Genomic DNA, 17,196 nt, shown 5'->3' with positions numbered 1-17,196 from the left:
AAATCCCAAAGAACCAAAATCATATCAGGTTTCAGAGGCTTAATCAATGTGTGGGTAAATCAACTAACTTCTGTTTGCATTAATCCACTGGAGGAAAAAAAAAAAAGAAAATCACTTAGTTTCTTTGCTAAGAAACCCCCCTGGCCAGTATTGCAGTATTGGCATGCTATGGTCCACAGGGTTGAGAAAATTTGTCCACAACTGACAATTAAACAACAACAAAAAGACTTCCATCATTGTATTTGATTAGCATAATTAACACATGAAGAAGGTACTCATATATCCCTTTAATAGAGAAGAAAACTGAGATTTCAGAAATTAATTGATGACTCATAGTCACATTGAGTGTTAAAAGTGGAAATCAAGGCCAAGTTTTCCTGAATCCAAGTCCAGCATCTTATCTGCAGTTATAACATGCAGACTCTTAAAAGTAATAACTGTAACTTTATAATAACTCATTCATGATTTCAAATGAAAAAAAAATAGTGTCTAGAGGAGGAAAAAAATGAAATTTTCTACCACATTTTCAAATTCTTTGCTCATATTCAAATGAACAATATTAGATAGCATGTAGATACTGCTTCAGAGTTTGAAAGGTATTTTACTTGTATTATTTTATTTTATTATCAAAATAATCCTAGGAGATAGGCCCTATTATTATCTTCATTTTACAAATGAGGAAACTGAAGCATAGAATGGTAAGTGACAATGTCACATACATGGTAAATATCTAAGACTGGATTTTAACTCAGCTCTTCCTTACCATAGACATACTTCTCTATTCACTATACCACCTTAATAATCCCATTTTTATTCATTCATTTTATTTATTTACTAAGTATTTATTAATTTAACTGATTCTTTGTAGTAGGTCTATGAAATGTATTCTTTAATTAGTTATAATGATTTGAACTTTAAGACCAGAAAACAATGGTTAAATAATTATGAAAGTTATTATATGATTAGATATCAATAGATGGCAGAAATAATAAGACACAATGGAATTCAGAGCAGTTTTCCCTTAAAGATTTTAGTCCCCAAAACCATCATGTGTAGAGAGCTGGAATTCTGAAAAGGTGACTTGAATCTAAAACAGCAGTACTTAAGACTAAGTACCTACTCAATGTGAGATAATGGTTCTATAGACATATACTTAGATGATATGGTGATATGATGGCTCTCCTTATGATTGCAGCCTGCTGAATGTGTTGTGGTGAGGTAATGGGAAAAATTGGAGGACTGAGGAAGAGTCAGAGTCTCTGCTGTAGCAGGCTTAGCAGGGAAGGCTCCAGACTCCAGAGTCCAGGATTCATCTTTGAGGAGCCACATGGCTTCTCCTCCTAAAGACCAAGGACTTTGACTGATCCTGACTCTGACTGATCCTGAGACCCTCCAGAGAGCTAGTCTGGACATTACAATCATGGAAATAAGATCCCAATCTGCTTATTTTGAAGATGAGAAAACTGAGGTCCATGTTAAAAGTGAATACATGATGATAATGAGACAACCTGGTTCTTGAAATTAAGTAAAATTCAGATTAGCCAGAAAAGAACAGTATAAATGGATCAATTCTATCAAATAAAAATTTATGAAGTAGCTAGTCTTTTGATAAAAATTCTATCAAACCTTTGTCATTATTTAGACAACAATGTTTTTTTTTCAGACTGACACATTCCAAGAATTTGGAACCAAAAGCCACAGGAATTTCAACATCCCTAAAGTTATCAAGACTAGTTTCATCTAGACACTGATGGTACACATAAAGAACAATTATCCTTATAGAGATGACACTTATCTCCTGCCTCTGACAATGTAGCAGCCTTAGTAGCTAAAATTGGTGAAGACCAGGAAAAGGAATTTCTTTCCACCAAAGTCCTTAGTTTTGTCACATGGCTCAATATTCTAAGCAGATGTAGTTTGATCAATGGAAATAATGTAAAATAAACATTATTATGTTCTTTGATGCTGTACTCAAAGGAAAAGCTTTTTTAAGCTACGGTTTGTCACCCCATTTGATCTCAATAATATTGGGGTCATGAAACTACCATTTTTGTTATCAGTAAATGTTTGAATTGTGTATCTATTTTATATACCTATATGCCTGGGGGGGGGTCATAACAAATTCTAGGATAAAAATGGGTCATAAATGGAAAAAGTTTAAGAAGCCCTGCTCTGAAATTCAGTGAGTCTTTCTGTTTGATAGCTGAAACTCCTTATGTGTTTGTCACTCCCTTATTGGATGGTAAGTCCTCAAGAATTGGAATTGGAAATATCTTTATATTCTACTTGTATCATCATTGTGTAGCAAGATGTTTTACATATCATAAGAATTTAATTTGTGTTTTATTATTTTTTATTAATGGAGATAGAAAAATTGAATTCATTTGAGAAAATGATAACAATGTATTTGATTCTACAAATGATTATGTTAAAGTAGCAGTGGGACAATTAAGTGAGAATGGCCCAGAGGCAATTGCAAATACAGTGTGGAATTTGGGAATGAAGGTCAGGAAAAGAAATGTAGATTTAGAGGGAGATATAGATATCTATCTAGAGTTTTGATTCTTATAAACTAAAATTAGAGCTGTCATTTTTTTATTGTTATGCCAGCTGGGGGAAAATCGTCTTCACCTATTTTACACTTTAACAATGTGCAAAAGCAAATCAGTACTGCTTGGCTGTTCACCTTTTATACTAAGGAGAACCAGGAGTCATAGGAACAAAGTTCTATCCTGGAATATAATAAAGGAACCTATTCTTCTGGCATAGTTTAGGTATTTCATATGCTTCTGTATAGGATTATCAGCTTGGGGATTACTTCAGCTAATTCCATGTGATTTTATTCTCTTTTGTTAAAATAGGACCTTTAGTTATTAGTACTAATATGTAGACAGAAGATAAATTATAGTCTTTTCTATTTTAATTCACATACATTTTGTTTCAGATTGTGGATCTATATGATGTATATATGAGAAATACAACACAAAGAAAGATTGAGAATACAGGCAGAAAGGTAACAGTGGGAAGGAAATATTTCTTTCTATTAATAAATATGTATGCATTTTTTCCCTTTTCCTACCTGACCTGTTGAAGTTACATTGATCACATCTTCTCTGTAAGTAATTTATGGTGCCCTTTAAAAAATTAAATACATCTAAGCAAATTTCAAAGTATTTAAGACATTCAGGCACTTTAAGCATAATTCTAAGTCATAGAAAAGCTATTTTTGTAATAACAGCAGAGCTATTTCACCAATAAACAAACAGTTTCTAAATTACACCTTATTTAATGAGACAAACTGCAAAGCAACATATATACAGCATTGGAGAGGCAATATTTTATCAGCAAGGTAAATAATTGCCACAACTTCATCTATTTTATATTTAGGGAAGGAGAGTGACTTCATATGTTTCAAAATGACTAATGTAAACTGAACCCAAAACATTCTATGCATTAGGCAGTGAAGGTGATAAACTAAGAAAAGAGAAGTATATGGCCATAAAAATTATAACACAGTTTCTAATAAAACAGAATATCAATATTTGTCACAGAATGAGTCATAATTTGACAAAAAGTAGGGTTCTATAAATGTCAGCTGAATGAATTTACAGAATACTAACATTTTTTTAAAAATTGGTATTGTAAAACTGCCAGAGAATTTTTCCTCATTATGCTAGATACTAAAATGGACAGAATACTAATCCTAGAGATAAAAAGACCTCAGGTCAAAACCTGCCTCAAACATTTATTAGCTGTGTAACTCTGAAAAGAATAATTTATGTTTCTGTACTTTAGTTTTCATATCTATAAAATGGAGATAATTATTTTATACATTTCAAATATTAGTTATAATAATAAAAGTGAGTTAATATATGTAGAATCTTTCACAAATTTGAAAGCATTATATATATGCTAGAAGTGATGATGATGATGATGAAAATGTTTTATAAATTACAATTAATTAGTTAATTATGTGCTTTAAAAAAAAAAAAAAAAACAACTAAAGGTTGTTTGAACCCAGAATGTTCCCTTGATTTCAATAACTTTAGAGAAATAGTGAAGATAGCTTCAAGGAATTTTGGGTTTTCCCAGGTCATGAATCTATCCACAGAATTCTTGATTGGGATCTCTATATTCCTTTTTTGGGGTCTATCTACACATATGCTTTGGGTCTCCCTTATGTTTTGACTTTGCCCAAATTTTATTGAATGTTATTAGTCCATCTCAATCTACCTTATTTTCAAGTTGCCCTTTCAGCAAGATTGCTTAACTGTGTGTTAGCCTTTTTCAAAATCCTATCTAAAATAAATCATACAAAGCTCAAATGAAAGGGAGCTAAATGTCATTTTAATTCATTCTCTCCATCAAAGTAATTAATCAATTTCTTTTTAAATTCTTTCAGATTTGGAGGTCTATTCTCTTATAACCCAATAATAATGTAGATCAGTGCAGATTCTACAACCAGTATATGTTTGGAGACAGGAGTATGCATTATTTTGTCCAAGAAATCGATTAGCTGGAGACAATCTATTTCTGATGAGCCAGCCCCTTAACAGTGATTTATTAATTTTTCTTTGAGGAAATAATTGCACATTATTAGTTGCATATTTGTAGCCTTTGCAGTTTAGCAGTAACTGAATGAGACCATTCAGTATGAAATATCAGAAGAGCTATACAGAAAAACATGAAAACAAAATTCTGAAGTTTTTAAATGACAAAAAGCCTTCCCTCCATAAAGAACCACATTTCAAACAGTAACATTTTCCAAATAACTAATGTACTAACTAAACAAGATTGTATAATTTAGAAGATATTGTTTTCTATTAGGTTGCATGAAGGCAAACAATAATTTAATTTTTCCCTCCCACCCTTCCTAAGTTCTTTGAATGCTCTAGGAATCTAATCATTACTAAACTGCTATATAAAGAGCAGAGAGAAGGATCAAAAAAAAAAAAAAAACCTTGAAGATACTCACGTTAGGAAGGCTCAGGAAGAAAAGGAAGCTATAAGGGATTTTATAAAGGGATAAACAAGACAGAAAGAATTGGGAGGGCAATTAGGAAATGCAATGAAACATTTCTTAATAGAGAGAATATGTAGTAAAGTGCTCCATAGTGTTATATTCTATAAACTTGCCCAAAAAATGTGAAGACAAAGTTGCAACCATTGAATCTGATAATTTTGATTATACTGATTTGGTTTAATAGCAATATTATAATAACATAACATAATAATAATAATATTTTGTAGGATGGTAAGGACAGAGGGCATAATGCCAGAGATTGATTGTGAGGAAGTAGAGGCAAATAATATGTCTTTTTAATTAAGTTTATCAGTGAAAAAAGCTTACTCCTGATAGGGTTGATTGTATAAGGAAAAAGGCATTTTCAGGTACTATAACATTAGCAAAAGTTGAACACGCTTTCTGCCAGATGGAAAGGAGCCATTAGAAATTGAGAAGCTGAAGTTGCATGAAAGAAAAAAGATGATCTTTAAAATGATAGAATTGAAAATGTTTCAAAATATTTAAAGTGCAATATAAAGCATCATTATTTTTATTTCTATGAGAGTAAAGCAGAGAGGAAGCAAATGCTGAGAAATATTTTTTAGCTATATAATTCTTTCCTACTTGAAACAATTTACCAGTTGGGATACTAAGATTGTGTGGATCAGATATGGCAAAAACACATTTATTCAAATAGCAGGATCTATATATCTATATTTATCTATTATAGATATATCTATCTATATCAATATATATCTATATCTACCAATCCACCAATCTATTGATCTATTTATCTATCTACACAAGAGGGAAAAGGACTCACATTGCAAAAATGATTGGATCTAAAAATTCCATTGTTGCCCATCAGTTGGGGAATGGCTGAATAAGTTACAGTGTATCCATACATAATGGAATATTACTGTTCTATAAAAAATGATAATCAGGCTGATTTCAGAAAAGCCTAGGAAGACTTAAATGAATTAATATTGAGTGAAGTGAGCAAAACCAGGAGAACATTATACACCATCAAGGCAAGATTATGTGATGACAACTGATAAATTTAGCTCTTTTCAGCATTGTAGTGATCCAAGACAATTCCTGCAGACTTGGGATGGAAAATGCCATCCTTATGCAGATAGAGAACTATGAGATTGAATCATAATATTTTAATCTTTTTGATAGCTATTTTTTTCTCATATATTTTTTTAATTCCCCCCTATTTTGGTTGCATTTTCCTACAAAACATGACAAACTTAGAAATGTATTTAAAAGGATCACATGTGTTTAAATTATATGATATTGCTTGATATATTGGGAGCGTGAAGGTAAGGGAGAGATAAAAATTTTGTCACACAAAACATTAACAAATGCATATTGAAAACTATCTTTACATGTATTTTGATAAATAAAATAGTATTGAGGAAAGAAAAAGGAATAGTCAGATATAGTAATATAGATAAATTATACCATTTTCAGATTTCCAAGGATGATGATATTTCCATAAGACCTTGAGGTCATTTGGCATTCTCTATAATCACTGAAGCTAGTGTTTGAATAATAGCTTATTAATAATAACTTTTTTTATTTTATCAATGATTATTTGGAAAATTATGTTGAATGCTTGAGAAAACATTTAGGCTTTAAGTCATTTTCCTTTGAACCATGGGCATTTTTCTTAGGAAAACAATAAAAGATCAAAATAATTCAGTTCAGTTGAAAAGTTTATTTGATTTGTTAATTGGAAAATGTTGGTGTCTTAGCCATATCAATCACCAGCTTGTTATTTACCATCTTATTTCTTGGAAAGTTCTCCCATTCATATGGATAGATTGAACATTATACATTGTTTTATATACAAAAGGTAATTTTAAACTTAAGTAATTTCAAATTCTAATGTTTCTACTTTAAAACATAACTACAGATTATTTCTGAAAATTTGGTTATCAACTTGATCATTATCAATAAAACGTTAGAAAATTACCATGAGTTCCAATAGTGTGAACTTTCAGTAATTAAATTAGTAACTTAAAAACTTTTTAAAAATGAAGTAGCTATTAAGGACCTATCATGTATCAGACACTGTATTAAGTACTTTACAAATATCACCTCATAACATCTTTGGGAGTCAGATGTTATTATCCACATTTTAAAGTTGTGCAATCTAAGATAGAGAGAGATTAAATGGGTCAAATATCTAGTAAATGTTCAATGCTGAATTTCAACTCATGTATTTCTGATTCTAGGCTCAGTGTTCAAACATACCCTTTGATCCAGGAAACCTAGTTTCCTTTATGACTAAATATAAAGCCAAATCTATTAAGAAATATTCTCAATTTTTTAGACATATGCTAATTTTAAAAAATTCAGTAGTATTTTCTTTTCCAAATACTTTTAAAGATAGTTTTAAACACATATTTCCCAAATACTTTTAAAGATAGTTTTAAACACATATTAGTTATTGCCCAGTTTTTCCCACATTCTCTCTAACATTTATCAATACAGTTTCTGTCATTTTAGTCATTTGAAAATTATGAAGTGATACCTCAGTTGTCTTAATTTCATATGCTAAACTTCTGATTATCTACATTTATATTATATATATATGTGTGTGTGTGTGTATATATATATATATATATATATATACTTCTAAAAATGCTAGAAGAAGCAGAGGAAAAGAGGAAACAAAATTCTCTCTTTTTGCAGATGGTTTATTTAGTGCAATCTAGGGAATCAAGAATAGCAATTGGAATAATTAATGTTTCCATATAAGTTACACTATACAAAATAAATTTGCATGAATCACAACATTTCAATGAAACATATATTCAAAATATATAATGTACTTGAGAGTGGACCTAAAAAGACAGAAATATAAATTACATATTTGGAAAATACACTTTATGGAAATAAATACCTAAATAAATGGAGAAATATTATCTGCTCATGAGCCACCTAAATCAATGTAATAAAAATTAAAACTGCATATATTTATTTATTTAATGCAACACTAATAAAAATGTCAAATAATAATTTAGTAGAATTATTAAAAATTATGAAAATCATCTGGAGGACCAAAATCAAGAATCTAAAAGGAAATTATATATATATATATATATATATATATATATATATATAAAATATATAAATACATATTATAAATAAATTCGAGAAACAAAGGATAATTTATCTCTCAGGCTTGTGGAGGAGGAAGGAATTTGTGACCAAAGAAGAACTAGACATCATTATTGATCGCAAAATATAAAATTTTGATTATATCAAATTAAAAAAGGTTTGTACAAATAAAACTAATGCAAACAAGATTAGAAGGGAAGCAATAAACTGGAAAAACATTTTTTACAGTTAAAGGTTCTGATAAAGGCCTAATTTCCAAAATATATAGAGAATTGACTCTAATTAATAAGAAATCGAGGCATTCTCCAATTGATAAATGGTCAAAGGATATGAATAGACAATTTTCAGATGATGAAATTGAAACTATTTCTATTCATATGAAAGGGTATTCCAAATCACTATTGATCAGAGAAATGCAGATTAAGACAACTCTGAGATACCACTACACACCTGCCACATTGGCTAAGATGACAGGAAAAGATAATGATGAATGTTGGAGAGGATGTGGGAAAGCTGGAACACTGATGCATTGTTGGTGGAATTGTGAACGAATCCAACCATTCTGGAGATCAATCTGGAATTATGCCCCAAAAAGTTATCAAACTGTGCATACCCTTTGATCCAGCAACGTTACTATTGGGTTTATATCCCAAAGAGATATTAAAGGAAGGAAAGGAACCTGTATGTGCCAAAATGTTTGTGGCAGCCCTTTCTATAGAAACTGGAGAATGAATGGAGGCCCATCAACTGGAGAATGGTTGGGTAAATTGTGGTATATGAATGTTATGGAATATTATTGTTCTGTAAGAAATGATCAGCAGGATGAATATAGAGAGACTTGGAGAGACTTACATCAATTGATGCTGAGTGAAATGGGCAGAACCAGGATATCATTATACACTTCAACAACAATATTGTATGAGGATGTATTCTAATGGAAGTGGATATCTTCAACAAAGAGAAGAGCTAATTCAGTTCCAATTGATCAATGATGGACATAATCAGCTACACCCAGAGAAGGAACACTGGAAAATGAATGTGGAGTACCTGCATTTTAATTTTTCTTCCCAGGATTTTTTTTAACCTTAGAATCTAATTCTTCTTGTGCAATAAAAGAACTGTACGGATCTGCACACATGTATTGTATCTAGGATATATGTTAACATTTAACATATAAGACTGCCTGCCATCTAGGGGAGAGGGTAGAGGAAAGGAAGAGAAAAGTTGGAACAGAAGTGAGTGCAAGGAATAATGTTGTAAAAAATTACCCATGCATATGTTCTGTCAATAAAAAAGATATAATTAAAAAAAGAAGAGAAAATTGGCCTACGTCCAAATTCTGCCTCTTATTCATAATAACTTTTGGACAAATGATTTAACCTCCTTATAAGCTAGAATATTCTCTGAAAATTATAATATCAATATCACATGGGATTTACTTATTTGGGTGTTCCCTTTGCCAACAAAATCAAACATATATTCCCAGTTGCTATATTTGCATGGTTATTTTCTATTTCAAAGATTAAAAAAAAATCCTAGAACAGAAAATTCTTAGATGAAGAAACTAAAACTATTTCTAGCCATATGAAAAGATGCTCCAAGTCATTATTAATCAGAGAAATGCAAATTAAGGCAACTCTGAGATACACTACACATCTGTCAGATTAACTAGAATGACAGGAAAAGATCGTGCAGAATATTGGAGAGGATGTGGGAAAACAGGGACACTGATACATTGTTGGTGGAATTGTGAATATATCCAGACATTCTGGAGAATAATTTGGAATTATGCTCAAAAAGTTATCAAACTGTGTATACCCTTTGATCCAGCAGTGTTACTACTGGGCTTATATCTCAAAGATATCTTAAAGAAAGGAAAGGGACCTGTATGTGCAAGAATATTTGTGGCAGCCCTCTTTGTAATGGCCAGAAACTGGAAACTGAGTGAATGCCCATCAATTGGAGAATGGCTGAATAAATTGTGGCATGTGAATATTATGGAATATTATTGTTCTGTAAAAAATGACCAACAGAAGGAATACAAAGAGGCTTGGAGAGACTTACATCAAGTGATGCTTAGTGAAATGAGCAGGACCAGGAGATCATTATATACTTCAAAAACGATACTATATGATGATCAATTCTGATGGACGTGGTCATCTTCAACAATGAGGTGAACCAAATCAATTCCTATAGAGCAGTAATTAACTGAACCAGCTACTCCCAGCAAAAGAACTCTGGGAGATGACTATGAACCATTACATAGAATTCCCAATACCCCTATTTTTGTCTGCCTGCATTTTTTTATTTCCTTCACAGGCTAATTGTACACTATGTCAAAGTCCAATTCTTTTTGTACAGCAAAATAACTGTTTGGACATGTATACATATATTGTATTTAATTTATACTTTAACATATGTAAAATGCATTGATCAACCTGCCATCTGGGGGAAGGGGTGTGGAAAGGAGGGGAAAAATTGGAACAAAAGGCTTGGCAATTGTCAGTGCTGTAAAATTACCCATGCATATGTCTTGTAAATAAAAAGCTATAATAAAAAAAATATCCTAGACATTATAAATATGAGATGAATATTTAAGAAAATTAATCCAATCCCTTGAAGTTAGCCACAAAGAAATGAACCCCAGGGAGTTTAAACAACTTTTTCATAGTTATACAGCCAGCAAGTGGCACATTAGGGCTTCTCATAGAAGTCTCTTCATTCATTTCAATGATTTCTCTATTGTACCACTTAAGTACTTAGCCAATGACTCCCAGCTTTATCATTAAGACAAAGAGTTCAGTTATTAGTTTATTTGTAACTATGCTCTAGCTTAATTGATTCTACTTTTGTTTTATGATTTGTCCCTACCAGAGCAAGTAGACATGGACTTAAGTAAATATTGTTATTATTTTAATAAATTAAAATATATAAGGCTCACTAATTTATTTTTTCCTCAAACATTTCAGGTCTCTTGAAGTCTCTTAAAACAATTAGTTCCAGCATATCTCTCCTATCTATATTTGTCCTTCCAGTATCTTCTCAATTTTATTTTACTTAGTGCCATTTCTTTCTCATTATTTGGTATATTTGGAATATTAATTTTGGAGTGTAAATATAATAATGCCATTGTTGCTGTTAGAGAAAACAGTTTTAAAAATCTTTACTGTTTTTATTTTATTTTTATGGCCTTCTCAGTGTCACATTTAAATTCTCTTGAATTCCACTGAGTCTTTCATCAAACTTACTAAAGATTTGCTTTGCCTTTGCAGTTTCATTTTATTAATGAAGTGATACTCTTTATAATATTTCACCTACATTTCTCCTTTTTGTAAATGAACATATATTTTAATCATTTTGGCATTGCTTATCATATTTTTTCACAAATAATATTTTATGGCTTACTACATCTTTATCATTACATAACTGATAGAAAGGTAATACAAGATTTTGCTCTGGAATTTTTTAATTATAAAATTGATTTAATAGAACAAATAGATATCTCCAATATGTTCTAAATTTATGAAAGAGTCTTTGAATGAAATGATAAGATACATTTCTTTTGATTAGTGTTCTGATTATTTATCTCGAGGTAACCATATATTAAGGAGAAATACTGGTCATATAGTATAACACATATATATACACATATAACATACATACATAGTTAACATAGCAAGTATAATAAAATTGATTCTGACACCAAAGTTAGTACCTGATATATGAAAGAAATCTAGAATACGTGATCAAGGTTGGGAAATTAGCATTTACTTTATTATTTATTAATTTTCCAAATGTTGTGAATGAATAATGTACTATATTCTAGCTTAGAACCCAGGAGACTACATTCACCTCCACAATCATTTTACCTATATTTGTTGCAGTGTCTAGGTACAATAAAACTTAATGGATATTTGGGAAAAGAGAGTCCAATTTTTAAAATATAAATCTTAAGTCCCCTGATTTCGAATGATTCACCAATGTCTTACATTTAAACAAACAAAAAAAAATCTTTGATGACTATTTAGTAACTTCATATGGAGTGAAGTACTCTTTGTTCTAGTCAACATATAGGGACAAACTTTATTCTTCTTTTCTTGATAGCAATGGAACACCCTCAGTATAGAATATTACATATGCTTTCAGCCATTGTTATTTTGTCCACAGTCTGATGTTTTACTTTGTTATAGAGGAGAGTTCAGTGGATATTATGGTTATGGGAAATGGCTGTGGTGTATAGAAACAAAACAAAACAAAAAACTTATGCCATTTTAAGAGGATATGAATTATTAGTCACATTTGTTAAAAATGTGCACAAATATGTTCTCACAGAAGTATCAGCAATTAGGATGAATTTAGCAGAAGAACATTCTAAAAAAAATCTTAAATAGCTTTGTTTTACACACAGAAACAAACAAATCTTCACATCTTTTCTTTAGAACACTCTTTAATTTTCTATAGTCCAGCTGCCAAATATAAACTATCCTATCTATCCACAAAACAGGAGATCTGGGGAAAAGCATTGTAAAGAAGGATGACTTATAATAATTGTATCAGACTAACCCGAGAGCCAAGAAGCATCAGCCTTATGTGCATTTAATATTGTCCTTAAATCCACATGAACCAATTATTTGTGGGGCAACCTGGCTAGAAAGAGGAGATCAGAATGAAAATGTAGACTGCACATTTTATTTCAGAAAGAAAATACAATGACATTTAAGACATTGTTTTCCATTTCATTTAGATTTAGGAAAGTAAAGCCAGAACTAATTCTACAATCTTTATAGCAAGTTGACTTATGTAACATTATAAACTTTTGGTCAGCTCATTTGGATTGGAACACAGCACTAATAAGACTATCACAGTGAGCTCAGTTCCCATGTTGGCCACTTAGTCTTGATCTGTTCACCAACCAGATATCACACCTGTAATTCCAGACTATCCTTTTGCAAATGCATGCTATTACTCACACAAATCTTCTTCCCAGGTGAGAGAGGACAATCAATCAATACAAAATTGGAATAATGAAAAATAACCCCAAACTCTGACCCTCCTGATCTGTGGCAATGGGGTGGTTGTCTTGTGTGCAGTCTCAGCATAGCCCTGGTCACTACTGATACTACAGCTAAAATGGGGTAGGGTTATACCTAAAAGATCTAGGGCAGAAAAGAATGCTTGTGGTCAGATCCCTAGAAGGATTTCTGAGAAAAGCTGCAGAAAACCTCTGAAGCTTGGGACAGTGTACCCTTCACTTTGGAAACAGAGCCCTACTTTAATTAAAAAAACAAAAAAAAAAAAAAAAAAAACCAAAAAAAAAAACAGCAACAGTCTAAGAAAATGAGCATAAAACAAAAAAAACAAAACAAAAAAAAAAAAAACCAACAACAACAACAACAACAAAAAAACAACAACAACAAAAGGTTCAGACCACTGAAAGTTATTATGATAACAAGGAAACTCAAAACCCACTCTAAGAAGATGGTAACAAAGTCAAAGGTCCTACATCTAATCCTCCAAGAATTGGGCTCAGGCCATGGAAGAGCTCAAAGGAGACTTTGAAAATCAAGTAAGAGAGATAGAGGAAAACTTTAGGGAAAGAACTGAGAGAAGTGCAAAAGGAAATACAAAAAAAAAAAAAAAAAAACTTATGAGGAGAAAATACCTTAAAAAGCAAAATTGGCCAATTGACAAAGGAGGTACAAAAGCTCACTGAGGAAAATAGTTCCTTAAAAAATAGACTTGAGCAAATGGAAGCTACTTATTTATGAGAAATCAAGATACAATAAAGCAAAATCAAAAAGAAATATATATATATATATACATATATATATATATATATATATATATATATATATATATATATATATATATATATATATATATACATTGAAATATCTCATTGGAAAAACAACTGATCTGGAAAATAGATTTAAGAAAGATAATTTAGAAATATTGGTCTGCCTGAAATTCATAACAAAAAAAGAGTCTGGACATTATTTTTAAGAAATTATCAAGAAAAACGGTCCTGATATTCTAAAACCACAGAGCAAAATAGAATTTGAAAAAATCCACCAGTCACCTCCTAAAAGAGATCCCAAAAGGAAAACTCCCAGGAATATTACACCCAAATTCTGGAGAAAACATTACAAATATATAGAGAAAAAAAATCAAGTATAGTGGAGCCACAGTCAAGATAACCCAAGATTTAGCAGTTTCTATATTAAAGGAACAAAAGGCTTGGAATATGATATTCTAGAGTGCTATAGAGCTAGGATTGCAAACAAGAATCACCTACCCAGAAAAACTCAGTTTATTCCTTCAGAAAGGTGGTCATTCAATGAAACAGAATCTTCAAATATTCATGATATAAAAACCAGAACTGAATGAAAAATTTGATTTTTAAATTCAGGTCTCTGGAGAAGTATAAGGAGGTAATCAGAAAAGTGGTATCATAAGGGATTTATTAAGGTTTATCTATGAGTTTACATTCCTTTAGGGGAGAAAGATACTCATAACTCATTAGAATGGTCTCATTATTATAGCAATTAGAAGAAGGACATATAGAAGGAGGACATGGATGCCAGTTGAATATGAAGGGATAATATCTATTTTTTAAATAATGAAATTAAAGGGTGAGAGAAAAATGCATTGAGAAAAAGGGAAAGGGAGATGTGTAATGGTGCAAATTATCTGCCATATGAAAAAGCGTTAGAGTAGAGAAGGAGAGGGTAATTGAGAGTACCTTATTTTTATCAGAAATGGATCAAACAGGAAATAACATACTCAATTGGGGTATAAAAATATATATTCTACCTTGAAGAAAAATAGAAGGGGAATGGAATATGGGAAGTGAAGAGCTGATAAAAGAAAGAACATTTTGGGGGAAGGAGTATACAGTAGCAAAAATACTGTTGAGAAAGGACAGGTTGAAAGGAGAGAGAGAATAAATGGGGGGAAATACAATTAACACCATTAATTGTAAAAAAAAAAAAAAAAAATTGAAGCAAGTTTCTCTAACAAGGCCTCATTTCTCAAACATAGAGAGAACTGAGTCAAATGTATAAAAAAAATGGTCAAAAGATATTAACTCTGCCCAAAGGGCATGTATATCCTTTGACCTATCAACACTACTACTGGGGACACATACCAAAAAAGGTATGGAAAAAGCATAAAATTGGTAAATGACTTAAATGTACAAAAATATTGATAACAACTCTCTTCTGATGACCAAAAAAAAAAAAAAAAAAAAAAAAAAGAAATCGAAGGGATTCCCATCAATTGGGAGATGGCTAAGTAAATTTTGATAAGTGTTTGTGATAGAACAGAATGTTCTCAGGAAAAAAACAAAAACAAAAAAACAAACAAACAAACAAAAAACACTTGGAAAGTTCTACATGAACAAAGTGAAATATACTATGTGCAAAGTACTAGCAATGTTCTGGGATGACCAGATGTAAATGACTTGGTTATTCTCAGTAGTACAATCATCCACAATTACTCTGATGAAAAATCCTATATATACCTAAAGAAGGAACTTATCGTGTCTGAATACAGATTGAAACATTCTCTCTTTCTCTTTCTTTTTAACTTAATTTTTTTCTTGAGAGGTATTTTCATTAGAGTGAAAGATTTACTTTTTCTTTCATAACTTGACTCTTATGGAAATGTTTTGTATAACTTCTCATGTGGTTTCTTAATTGTGGGTGGGGACGAGAGAAAACTTAGAATTCAAAAATGTTTAAAAAATGTAAAAAATTGTTTTGAGTATAACTGGGAAAATATTAATGAATAAATAAATTTAAGAAAATAAATTATGCACTCATTTTTATCTTTAAAAAATCAATCCTCCTGATAGTGGATTAGTAACATCATCTTTGAATACATTTTTAAATTAATAATATGGGTTAAAATTTTTTAAATAATTAAATTTTTATTCCTTTTGAACAACATAGATATGAGAAAATAAAATGTCCCCACAAGTCTGTATTATACTTCACATTGTGAAGCAAATGGATTGCTATGGGTGAAAAATTGTTAGATAAACTTTAATTAAACTTAATTTTGTGGACTGAGTATCTTAAGATTGATTTTGTAACATACTTTTAAAATTCTTACTACTGCTATTATTATTATTTTAATTGTTACCACTATAACTTGCATGGTCACTGCAGTCCTTAGGGCTTATGATATTACAGTTATACCCAGGATGTTTTTAATCATGAATGAACTCCAGGTTTTACCATTTACATCTGTGCCAAATTATTTACCTAATCTTATGACATTAAATCTGTGTTACTTTTGGTTCTTTATTATTTTTTATTCTTTTCAAACCTTTATAAAATTCTATGGTGTCTACTTCTTACATATGTCCATTAATCTCTGTTCTCAAAAACATTACCCTAATTATTGTTGTTTAGTTGTGTCCAACTCTGTGATCCTATTTGGGGTTGTCTTGGCAAAGATACTAAAGTGCTTAGTCATTTCCTTGTTCAGCTCATTTTATAGGTGAGGAAACTGAGCTAAAGAGATTGTAAGTGTTTGAGGTCAATTTTGAATACAGAAAAATGATTCTTACTGACTCCAGGTTTGGGACTCAATCCATTGTACTGCTTCCAGCAGTATATATTTTAATTTCTACAGTTGAAGCTATTTATTTCAATATTTATTTCTTAATTTTTTTTTCTGCTTCCATTTTCTTTCCTTTCCATTCTAATAATATGCATATGCATAGATATAATTGCAACACTAAGGTCAGTGTGCTTTTTGAAATTCTGCTTATTTAGTAATTTTATTACACATTTTGCCTTTAGGCTATATTTCCTAAAGTGTATCCTTTTCTTTATGTCTTTCTACTTGTTCTCTTATCTCCTCTTGACTCAACATCACATTTCCCAATCCATCAGCTTCCTCTAACTACTCTTTTTCTGCACTTTTAAAAACATTCCATAAAATTGTCCTGTATCATCTTATTGTTCTTTTCTCTCTGTCTCTGTCTCTGTATCTCTGTCTCTGTCTCTGTCTCTCTCACACACACAGTGTCTCTGTCTCTCTCTATCTCT

At 30.9% G+C, this 17,196-nt stretch overlaps 1 protein-coding gene across 8 annotated transcripts in view; it reads right to left on the bottom strand.

The window, feature by feature from the left end:
- Positions 1-17,196, bottom strand: part of CDH18 (cadherin 18) — an 860,832-nt gene that overhangs the window by 385,569 nt on the left and 458,067 nt on the right. The window lies entirely within an intron of this gene.

The sequence above is a fragment of the Sminthopsis crassicaudata genome, chromosome 1 (genome assembly GCF_048593235.1).
Source record: "Sminthopsis crassicaudata isolate SCR6 chromosome 1, ASM4859323v1, whole genome shotgun sequence".
NCBI classification, from domain to species: Eukaryota; Metazoa; Chordata; class Mammalia; order Dasyuromorphia; family Dasyuridae; genus Sminthopsis; species Sminthopsis crassicaudata.
This window is presented reverse-complemented; position numbering and strand designations above follow the sequence as displayed.